The sequence below is a fragment of the Tamandua tetradactyla genome, chromosome 1, assembly GCF_023851605.1.
Source record: "Tamandua tetradactyla isolate mTamTet1 chromosome 1, mTamTet1.pri, whole genome shotgun sequence".
Lineage (NCBI taxonomy): Eukaryota > Metazoa > Chordata > Mammalia > Pilosa > Myrmecophagidae > Tamandua > Tamandua tetradactyla.
Window position 1 is genome coordinate 197,082,548 of NC_135327.1, and position 12,114 is coordinate 197,094,661.

The 12,114-nt window shown below is 35.9% G+C and overlaps 1 long non-coding RNA gene across 5 annotated transcripts in view; it reads left to right on the forward strand.

Annotated features, from left to right (window-relative positions):
* Nucleotides 1–12,114, forward strand: part of LOC143674711 (uncharacterized) — a 221,941-nt gene that overhangs the window by 56,452 nt on the left and 153,375 nt on the right. For 4 of the 5 annotated variants that reach the window (XR_013171190.1, XR_013171185.1, XR_013171186.1 and 1 more), the window contains one exon: nt 1,531–1,826. This is a non-coding gene — a long non-coding RNA (uncharacterized LOC143674711). The remainder of the gene's footprint in view (nt 1–1,530; nt 1,827–12,114) is intronic. The other variant, XR_013171187.1, reaches the window with a different exon arrangement.

Here is a 12,114-nt window from a genome sequence, read left to right on the forward strand (position 1 = left end):
AATAAAAAATCAAAACACTTAGAAAACTGTTCCAATTAAAGGCAGCAGGGTGATTTTGAAGTGGATGAATCGAGAGTTGCCAAGATCAACTTTAGAACTTTTCACCTGTGGAGAGCATAGGTTCAGTTGCTGACTAAACCATCAGCAAATCTAGGTAGTCAGTACCCTGCCCCAACCAGCTGTTGGCCTAGCCTAGAAGGCAAGATGGTGACAGGTGCCCTTCCTGCTCATAGATTTGACTTTATTCATGTTTACAAGGTCACATTTACAAGGGGTTACTGGAACTTCCAAGATCTACAGAACATGGTATTTACATTAAACATCTGCTTTAATTTAAAATAAAAAAAAAAATGAAACCCTTTAAATTTGTAATTAGATAATTGGAAGGTTCATTTTTTAGGTTCTAGATTTCATAAGGAAAATGCAAATATATATGGAGAACAAAAGTTCATCATTAAATAGATGCTGCTCTAGCTACCCCACACCCAACAATCTGCCTGCTCTGATGTCTCCCAAAGAACCCCGTGGAGCTACTAAAAATCCAGCTGCCAAAGAGGCAACTGGGGTCTCCTAGACCCTGATTCAGTATTATAGCTAGTATCTGTTGCTAATCATTTTTAATAGTACCCTTGGCTCTGACAATGCCTATAATTTGAAAGGAGCATTGCTGTGGCAATACTTAGAGGTCTGATTCATTGAATCTGAGAGTGAGTTCTGGTACATGAAGGGCCCATGGCAGTAAACCCATTCCTAGACATCGAAATTTGATTTATTAACATTGGCAATAGTTATAGACCATCTTGCCAACAAAGTTAGTGAAATTGAAATCACATGAAACTTTCCTAGTTCCTGCTAGTGTCATACACTCTTCCCTTTATAAAATAGCAAATTCACTTAAAAATAATTAGGAAAAGATTGATGGGATTTTAGAATTGTAATGAAAAATATGATCTCATTAGTAAGTAATGAGTCAGGGCCAGGCACTCTGTCAGATGTATGCACTTCTGCATAATTAGAAGAAGCTGATGTAAGGAGAGCTAATAATGGCATGAATTAAAAAATTAAAATGGTTTCCATTTATACTTTTTTGGTTGTGCTAAAATTCTTCCCTTTTCAAAGATTCAGAAAGAGATCTCTCCAAAAGAACCCTACCAAATGTAACCGAGTTGGTGAAAAAGAAAATGGCGGCAAACTGATTGAAAAGATTACATAAAAGTTATCTTTCCATGAATCCATTATCAGTTCTTATTTAGGTTACCAGTCTGCGTGAGAAATGCTCTCATTCACTTATCTTCAAGGGGATAAACGTGTATCTGAGGTGAGCATGCTTTGAAAAGAGGAGACACTAGCTTAGTAATGTAAATTCCATATAATCTTTTAACCATAAAATAAACAAAATACCCTTCAGAAGAGACATAACAAACTTTTAAAAGGCTGCAGTGTCTAAGCCTTGATTTACTCATTTGTAAAATGGGGATCAGAAAAATAATTCATTCATTAAAAATTAGCTGTCTTTTCTCTTTCCCTTAGGTAACTTACCTTGTTGACATTTGAGAGTAAAATAATTTGCCTTTCTTTAATTCAAATACACAAGCATGTTTTGAGTTCTATGATGTGCAAGATATAATGGAGGAACACAATGATGAATTAGACAATCTTTGAAGGAATTTACAATCCTGCTGCAGATGGGGTGAAGGAGATGGAGAAGTACACCATTTATACACAAAGCAAAATGAGTCAGGTGCTCCAGGAGAAGTTCCCAAGCACCTGAAGTTGCCCCCAAAAGATGACTGCATAAGGGTTTTTGAGGAGCTTGTACTCAGCTGGTAGGTACTACTGTATCCATTGTTAAAATATTCGAAACACTTCTGCCCTGAGCCTCTGACTACTTCCTGCCACACTAGCTCCCTCCCCTGGAACCCACAAATACCTCCAAATCCAGCAACTAAAAGGTTTATGCCCAGCATTGCAGGGACCCTAGAGGCCCTGCTCTATCTACAGCAGGAGTTTGTTCTGATGAAATGGTGCCACTGGTATAGTTGTGGTTAAATATTTTCAATATCACCCCTGGGTATGTTTGACAGATAAGAGGATTTAAAAGCTTTGTGTATATGAAATGAACCCAACAAGAAGAATGAAATTTTGACAAATAGAAATTAGTGCGCATTCAAGAGAGGAGGAACAGCATGAGCAAAAGCATAGAAGAAAAAAAATTAACTTTGGGAACATACCTATTCTTTCTGACTGCCCAAACCATCAGTTCTCCCTTTAAGGCTTTCAGCTGATTTGGATGAGACTTCTCTCATTGCTGAAGACAGCCTCCTTTGTTGAATGTAGATGTCATCAGCTATAGATGCAGTCAACTGACTGATGATTAAATCTACAACATATCCTTACAATCAGTCCAGGGCTTGCTTGACCAAAAAAGTGAACCTAGCCAAGTTGACATGTGAGCTTTAACAATCATACTCATTGAGGCTGCTTTGTACTTGTCCTGTTTCTTCTCTCTTGAGACTTTAAAAATTCCCTCTATTTATCCTTTTGCATTCAACAGTTTGATTACAATGTGCTGTGGCCTGGGTCTCTCTGGGTTTATCCTGTTTGTAGTTCACTGAACTCATTGAAAGTTTTGGATATGTATATCATGTCTTTAATTCAATTTGGGAAGTTTTCAGTCATTATTTTTTTGAATTTTCTTTCTATCCCTTTCTTTCTTTCTTCTCCTACTGGGACTCCCACAGTATGTATCTTGATTTGCTTGATGATGTCCCACAGATTCCTCAGGTTCTGTTCACTTTTCTTTGTTCTTTCTGCTCCTTAGAATGAATTATTTCAATGGTCTTATCTTCAAGTTCTCTGATTCTTCTGTCAGTTCCAATCTGTTATTGAACCATTCTAGAGCATATTTAATTTCAGTTACTGTGGTTTTGGGTGTTTGGCTCCTTTTCATAACTTCCATCTCTCTACTGATATTCTCTTTGTGTCTCGCTATCATTTTCCTGATTTCCTTTTGTTCTTTGTCTATGTTTTCCTTTAGCTCTTTGAGCATATTTAGGACCATTTTTAAAAAGTCTTTGTGTGCTATGTTCTAGATCTGGCCCTTGTTGATTATTTCTAATATTTTAATCTTCTCCTTTGGCTGGACGATTGCTTCCTGTTTCTTTGTGTATTTCGTGGCCTTTGGTTGAAACCTGTACATTTCGATATTTTAATATGTTATCATTGGGGGTACATGGGTAGTTCAGTAGTTAGAATGCTCACCTTCCCTGACAGAGACCCAGGTTCAATTCCCAGACCATGCACCTCCCCCCAAAAAAGTTATAAAATTAATATATCATTGGAATTTAGACTTGAAGGCATCTGTTCCTTAAGCTTGTACCCAGCAAGTGTTAAGATCAAGTTTTCCTTGAATGCCAGGAGCTAACAACAATAATAACACTGAAAACAAAAACAGAAGGAAAAAAAGAAAACACTTTCTTCAGTCTCCCCAAATTGACCTGTGCATGTACTTTTCTCCTATTCTATAAATTTAGAGAATAGCTCCAGGCCAAAACATAGGTGTCTTCCCCATCCTTTCTACATATGCGTCATGTCTTGTGAAAATGCATGTATGGCCCTAGGAATTGCCCCATTTGCATAGTTCCAAATGTACTCTATAAGAGGAAACAGTCTCTCATGTGTGGGGGCAGTGCATTGTATATCCTACAGCCAGCAATTCCTTGCCCCAGGCAGCATGACTTGACTACTTTCCTGCAGCATTCTTAAGAGAATTTTGTGAGACAGCTTCTACATGCAGGGCAAGTTCTGGAACAGCATGTCCCTCAGGCCACTGCCAGAAAGATTGAGCCAGACATGTGATGCTCCTATAGCTTTCAAATAGCCTTTTTCTTGATTTGGCACTTGCCCTGTTACTAGTCCTTTAACTGTTTCCTGGAGTTTTGAGAGAGGAGTTTCTGCCAGTCTTGTTGGTAATTCAAAGTTTGTATAGGGGGCAGAGCCTTGAAGGGTCTTTCTCTGACCTCTTGAATGTTGTGGGGCCAATTTCCCTGTTTCAATAAAAGACTCTGTTCACCCTTGTTGGGTGTAGGTGGCTTATTTATACAAACCCCATATACCCTAGTATAAAATTCTTCACTCTCTTTGAAGTTTGCCATTCAGTCATATTACTTGTTCCCCATTTCTTTGAACATTTTAATTTGTTAAAACTAGTTTTAATAAAATTAAAAACATATGCTAAATGATTAAAACTTTTTTCAGCGCTCTGAAAGGTGAAAATAAGTCACCCTTCTCATTCCCATCATCCTATTCCCAAGAATGAATATTGTTAATAGTTTCTGTGCCAGTTGAAAAATATTATGTACCCCAGAAAAGCCATGTTTTAATCCTGATCCAATCTTTTGGGGGCAGCCATTTCTTTTAATCCTGATTCAGTATTGTAGCATGGAAACTTTTGATTAGATTACCTCATCAGAGATGTGTCATTCTCAATTTTGGGCATAATCTTTTGATTAGATGGAGATGTGCTGCCATCCATTCAGGGTGGGTCTTGATAAGTTTACTGGAGTCCTTTTAAAGAGGAAACATTTTAGAGAGAGCTCAAACCAGAGGCACAGATGTTTGGAGATGCTTGGATCCCAGCAGACATTGCCATTTGCCTTCCTATGAGATGTTAAGCAAGCCAGAACCTGAAGAGAGCCAAAGGATGCCAAGAGATGAAAGCCAGCCCTGGAGAAGCAAAGTGAGGCACTCCAACAGGAAGAGAGGCTGTAAGATGTTTGAAACCAGAAGCCAAAGACCACATCGGATGCCGGCCACATGCCTTCCTAGCTGACAGAGGTGTCCAGACCCATTGACCTATCTTGAATATAAGTATCTTTACCTGAATGCCTTAATTTGGACATTTTTATAGGCTTAGAATTGTAAACTTGTAACTTATGAAACTCCCCTTTTAAGAGCGATCCCATTTCTGGTATATTGCTTTTTGGCATCATTTACACACTAACACAGTTTATGTATATTCCCAGAAATTTTCCTTGCATATGTAATCATCAGTATATTGTAGCTCCTCTTTAAGAAACACACACACAGAGAATTATATTATACATAATTATTCTGCTTCTTGTTTTCTCAACTTTATCATTATTTTTCCATGTTTATAACTTATCTCACTTTTCTAAAGGACTGCATAGTATCATTTTATGATTATATATAATTTAAAGTCTTCAATTGATAGACATTTAAGTTGTTTCTAGTATGTACCACTATATACAGAATCACTAAAACATGATTTTATACATCTTTTGTATACATGTGAATATAATTGTATGGATATCTAGAGATGTGAGTGGTAGTTAAAATATCTTACACATGTTAGGATTTATACAATTAGGATATTAGCAAATTACTTTCTTAAAGGGTTTAGATTTTTTTGTATGCTGTATGGCAGGGGTCACATTTCATTCTTTATCCATGTGAGTATCCCCTTATTGTAGCATCATTTGCTGAAATTTTCTTTTTGGTTTTCATTTGTTTGTTTGCTTATTTTTTGTTTGTTTGGGATGTGCATGGGCTGGGAATTGAACCCAGGTCTCATGCATGGCAGGTGAGAATTCTACCACTGAACTACTCTTGCACCCCAAAGGGTTTAGCTTTTTTTTTTTTTTTTCCTGGAAATCTTACTGTTTCCTCCTCCCCTGTGATCTATTAAATTAACCTGTGGCCAAGATCCTTTTTATAAAAATCTAATTAATTAATATATATATATATTAATATATATAATTAACATATATAGTTTGTATGCTGTATGGTGGGGTCACATTTTATTATTTTTCCATGTGAGTATCCTGTTATTGCAGCACCATTTTTTGAATTTTTATCATTTTTTGTTGAATTTGTTTGTTTGTTTTTGGAAGTGCATGGACTGGAAATTGAACCTGGGTTCTCCCACATGGCAAGAATTCTACCACTGAACTACTCTTGCACCCCTAATTAATATATTTTTAATTGTGATAAAATATATATAACATGATCATTTTAACCATGCTAGGGGTACAATTCTTTGACATTAAGTACATTGACAATACTGTGTAAGTACATTAACAAGCTGTGTTATTTTACCACTATTTCTAGACTCTTTTTATCATTCTAAACCAAAATTTATACTCATTTAGCAAAATAACTACCCATTCCTCTTTCCCCCAACCCCTGGTAACCACTATTGTGCTTTCTATCTCTGTGGATTTGAATGTGTCATTTTGATTCCCTTCTTCTTTCCTATTTTCCATATCTTTGTTTTCTTAGAGGTTTCCTTTGCAATCACAATGAATGTTTTCAACTAATAACAACCTAGTTTCGGTAGTATACAAACTCTACTCCTCTATTTCTCATCCCACCCCATTTATATTGTTAATGTCTCAGATTATATCTATATATGCATTTAAATGCCCATTAACATAGATTTATAATGGTATTTTGTATATTTGCCTGTTTAATCATATAGGAGGGAAAAAGCAGTTACAAACGAAAAGATTGATAATACAGGATTTTGTATTTACCTATGTATATACCTTTACTAATGCTCTTTATTCATTTTTCTGGCTTTGAGTTACTGTCTATTATCCTATTATTTCAGCCTGAAGGGCTCCCGTTAGTATTTCCTCTAGGGCTGGTCTTCTGGTAATGAACACTTTCAGCTTTTCCTTTTCTGTAAATGTCTCAATTATCTCCTTTTTCCATTATTTTGTAATTTTATTTGATGATTGGCTATTAATTTACATTTTTAAAAAATTATAGAAGTTGTAGGTTTATAGAAAGATCGTGTAAAAAATGCGGTGTTCCCATATACTTCCTATTGTTGACACTTTGCATTAGTGTGGTACATTTGTTATAATTAATGAAAGAACATTTTTGTGCTTGTACTATTAACTATAGTCCATTGTCTGCAAAGGGTTCATTGTGTTATATGGTCCTATGTTTTATCTTTTAATTTTTATTCTAGTATGATATATATGACCTAAAATTTCCCCCTTTAACCACATTCACTTACATAATTCAGTACTGTTAATTATACTTACAATATTGTGCTGCTGTCACCACCATCTGTTCCCAAAACTTTACAACTAACTTAAGTAGAAATTCTTTACAAATAAAGCATGAATTCCCCATTTTGTACCCTTAACCCAACCAATAATCTCCATTCTAGATTCTAACTCTGAGTTTGCTTATTCTAATTATTTCATCTCAGTGACAGCATACACCGTTCGTCCTTTTGTATCTGGCTTATTTCACTCAACATGATGTGTTCAAGAATTATCCATGTTGTCACATCTATGAAGACTTCATTCATTTTTATGGCTGAATGTTATTCTGTTGTATATATACACCACACTTTTTTTTATCCATTTATCAGTCAATGGACACTTGGGTTGCTTCCACCTTTTGGCTATTGTGAATAATGCCTCTTTGAACATAAGTATGTAAATATCTGAATCCCTGCTTTCAGTTCTTTTGGCTATACACCCAGCAGAGGGATTGTTTGGTCATATGGTAGTTGTTACTTAGATTTCTGAGGAACTACCAAACCATCTTCCATAGGGGCTGCACTATTTTGCATTGCCACCAGCATTAACTAAGTATTCCTATTCATTCAATATCCTCATCAACACTTGTTATTTTCTATTTTTTTTTAATAGTAGCCAATTCTAGTGGGTGTGAAATGGTATCTCATTGTGGTTTTGATTTGTAGTTAGCTAATAGCTAATGATATTGAGCATCTTTTCATGTGCTCTTTAGCCAGTTTATATCCTCTTTGGGGACATGTCTATTCAAGTCTTTTGCCCATTTTTAAATTGGATCATTTGTCTTTTTATTATGAGTTGTAGGATTTCTTTATATATTAATCAACTACTAGTTGTCATCCACATTAACTGTCTATAGGATTTAGAAAGTGGTGCCAGGTACACAGTTAGCAAATGTATAGAGCTTATTTAGTGAATCTTCATTCTTATTATGTTTTCAGGAAAACTGTACATGAATACTGTATGGGCCATTCCTGTTCCTTTGGACCAGGCAGCTTTGATGAGCCTGGTGTGTCAATGTGCATGCATCTGGTGCTACCATCTTCTTCATGGAAAATTTCTGAATTTATTCACGTGCCTGAGGAACATATTTCATGAAGTCCATTACATGGATTTGCTTGTGAATGTTGATGGTGTTCTCCATGATCCCCACCCCATTTATGGCAGAATGGCCCTTATTCTCACCCCCATTCTTTCAGAGAACCATTCTGCCTAGTTCAGGTTGGAAAACACTCCTTTGTTTCTGAAAAATAATTTTGTTGGATATAGAATTCTTGGTTGACAGTTTTTTAAGGACCTTAAATATTCCATCCCACTGTCCTTTGGCCTCTGTGGTTTCTGATGAGAAATCCAATGTTAATCTTATTAGAGATCCCTTGTGTGGTGGTTTGAAACTGTATGTACCCCAGAAAAGCCTGTTAGTCCAATAAAGTTAGTCCAATCCTGTGGTGTGGACCCACTGTAAGTAGGATCTTATGATGGCACTACTTCAGTTAAGATATGACCCATCTCATTCAGGATGGGCCTTAATTCTTTTACTGGAATCCTTTATAAATGGGATGAATGCAGAGAGAAAAAAGCATAGAAGCAAGAAGGTGAAATCAGTGAAACCCAAAGGAGAAAGAAGAGAGTAGGAGATACTGCCATCTGACAGAATACAGGATCACTGGCAGCCAGTCTTCAGGAAGAAAGCATAATCTTGATGATACTTTGATTTGGACATTTTCAGAGCTTCAAAATGGTAAGCTTGTAAGCTAATAAATTCCCATTGTTAAAAGTCAGCCCATTTCATGGTCTCTGCTTTAAGCAGCCTAGGAAACTAAAATACCTTGTATATAGTAGTAGCTTCTCTCTTGCTGTTTTCAAAATTCTCTCTTTGTCTTGTATTTGACAATTCTATTATAATGTGTCTTGTTTAGATCTCTCAGATCTAACATCCTTAGATGTAATAAACATGGCAAGGATTGGTACAAAATTATGATACCCTTATATAATAAGTTTGGGGATGTTTCACTTATCTGGGAGAGTTTTGTGAGAATGGTTATTTTGTCCTTACATGTTGATGAAAGTCATAGGAAAAGCCACCTGGGCCTGGAGTTTTCTTTGGGAAAGGATTTTAATTTACAGCTTCAACTTCCTTTATAGTGATAAGACTATTTAGGTTTTCTATTTCTTTTTGGCTACTTTTGTTTTTCTAAGCATTTGTTCATTTCATTAAAAATTTCAAATCTTGTGCATGAAATTATTTATAATATACTTGTATTATCTTTTTTCTCCTTAAACTGTAGGGTAGGAATTTATAAAGTGTTAGTTATCACTATATGCCAGGCACTACAAGAAGTCCTTTCCTATGTTTTCTCTAATCGTCCTGATAAACCGCTGTGGAAATGGACTTGGAGGGGTTTGCCTTCCCCAGATCACATACCCAGACATGGACAGGATCTGGTTTCAAACTGAGGCCAGCTTGGTTCTAGATTAGTCTGCTCAGAACCCAGAGCCTCAGAGTGTGGGAAGAGCATCTTTGTCTACCCTAAGCAATACATAGGACTTGCTAGGAAGCATTTTTGAATTGTGAAATACAACATATGTACAAAGAAGTGATTAATTTCAAGGTACATTTTAACAAGTAGATTTAAAACAAATTTCAAAGTATGGTATGGATTACAGTCCCACAATTTCAGATATTTCCTTCTAGCTGATCTAAGACACTAGAAACTAAAAAGAAATATCAAAATAATGATTCAGTAGTCCTACTCACTTGTTAAATCTATCTTCTCTGATGTGATACAACTTCACATCTGGAGGTTATAGGTTTTTTGAAAACCAAACTTAGTAAGTGAAATTTTTGTAGAGTCTCAGATAGAACCCTGGATGTTCTTTTGGGTTTACAGGAATGCAGTTTGTTGGGGCTTGGCATACCACGGCAATTTGAAGTATCTAGCTGATGCTTGCATCAGAGTAACCCCCAGAATAACCTCTCGACTGTATTTGAATTCTCTTAGCCACTGATACCTTATTTTTTTACATTTCTTTTCCACCTTTTGGTCAGGTAGGCATTGATACCGTGGTGCCATAGCCAGGCTCATCCCTGGGAGTCATGTCCCATGTTTCCAGGGAGACTTATACCCCTGGATGTCATGTCCCTGTAGCAGGGAGAGTAACAATTTAACTCAAAGAGTTGGGTTTAGAGAGAGAGAAGACACATATAAGCAACAAAAGAACTTCTCTGGATGTAACGTTTAGGCATAATTATAGATAGGCTTAACTAGAGCAAGCCACAAGATCAAGGGCATGGCCTGTTAACTTGGGAGTTCCTAATGTTTGAGAGACTATCAAGGATTTCCTGAATTGGGAAGTTTAATAGTTCCGTATCTTTTCTCCAGGCCCTTAAGGAACTTTACCAATATATTTTTAGTTATCTGCCTAATATCCTCTGGAATGTATCCAGTATTACATTAATATATACAGAATTGCAAAACCCTGTTCCCAATTCTAGGCTCCGTGTGTTTAGGTTGTTTAACTGATCTGACCAGACAGGTTAAGTTAGATTCCATGCTACAGAAAATATAAGTTTTAGACAAATAAACCTCTCTTCCTTTGGTCTCATACAGCAGGTGAAGTTCTAAAATACAAGCAACATTTTCCTTTACCCTGTATTCTATTTACCTTAGTCCCAACCAGATTGTCTTTTGTTCTTATCTCTGATTGAAGCCTAATCTCTTTTTACGTTTCTTTAACAATTGCTGAATATAGGAACGCTGGCTTTCAGAGCTACAGAACTCCAATTCTGAGTCTTATGTGTCACACAGGTACCCAAAATTCCAGGGAAGTACAGGTTATACACATATAGCACAGCATCTCAGAATTTGGAAATAACACATAAAGCTCAGGAATAAATGTGATTGCTATAAGAGCTTACAATCTAGGCCCCAATTTTTTCTTCTAAGTAATTTCTAAAAGACACCATACAATATTTGTTGTTTGTTTCTGGGTTATTTTGCTCAACATAATGTCCTCGTGTTCTTTCACCTCATTGCATGCCTCATGACTTCATTGTTTTTTGTAACCACACAATATTCCATCTTATATACCACATTTACTCTTGTCCTTTTCAGTCAGTGCACCCTTTGGCTATTTCCAGACATTGGGTATCATAAATAGTGTAGCCATAAATATCAGTGTCAAATGTTTATTCAAAGTCACTACTTTCAATTCTTTCAAATATATTCCCAGAAATGGGACTGCCTACTCATATGGCAACCCTATATTTAGCCTCCTGTGGATTCACTACATTGTTCTCTGGAGGGGCTACCCCATTCTGCTACCCTACCACCATTGAATAGGTATATCTTCTCTTCACATTTTCTCTAGCACTTGAATCTTTCTGTTTATTTATTTATTTTTAATCTGCAGATTTTGTTGAGATATATTTATATAGCATATATTCTATCCAAAATAAAGTTCCACAGTGTCTTCCTTTAGTTGTACAATCATCATCACTCTCAATTTTTTATTTTAAAATTTAATTTAATTAATTTATTTATTTTGCATGGGCCGGCACCAGAAATCAAACCTAGGTCTCTGGCATGGCAAGCAAGAACTCTGCACTGAGCCATTGTGGCTCACCCCATCACTCTCATTTTTTAGAAAATTTTCATTGCTCTAAAGAAGAATAACATAGACACACCCACACCAGAGAGAAAATCCCAAACTCCCCTTAACTCTTGTCCTCCTGCCCTCAATTATTTACTCCTAGTATTGAAGTAGTACTAGTGATGTATTCTTTTTTTTTTTTTTTTTTTTTTTTTTTTTTGGGTCTGATGTTTCCTTCTGGGTACAGAGTTTTTTTTTTTTAATTTTTTTATTTTTTTTTATTAATTAAAAAAAGAATTAACAAAACAATTAGAAATCATTCCAATCTACATGTACAATCAGTAATTCTTAATAACATCACATAGTTGCATATTCATCATTTCTTAGTACATTTGCATCGATTTAGAAAAAGAAATAAAAAGACAACAGAATAAGAATTAAAACA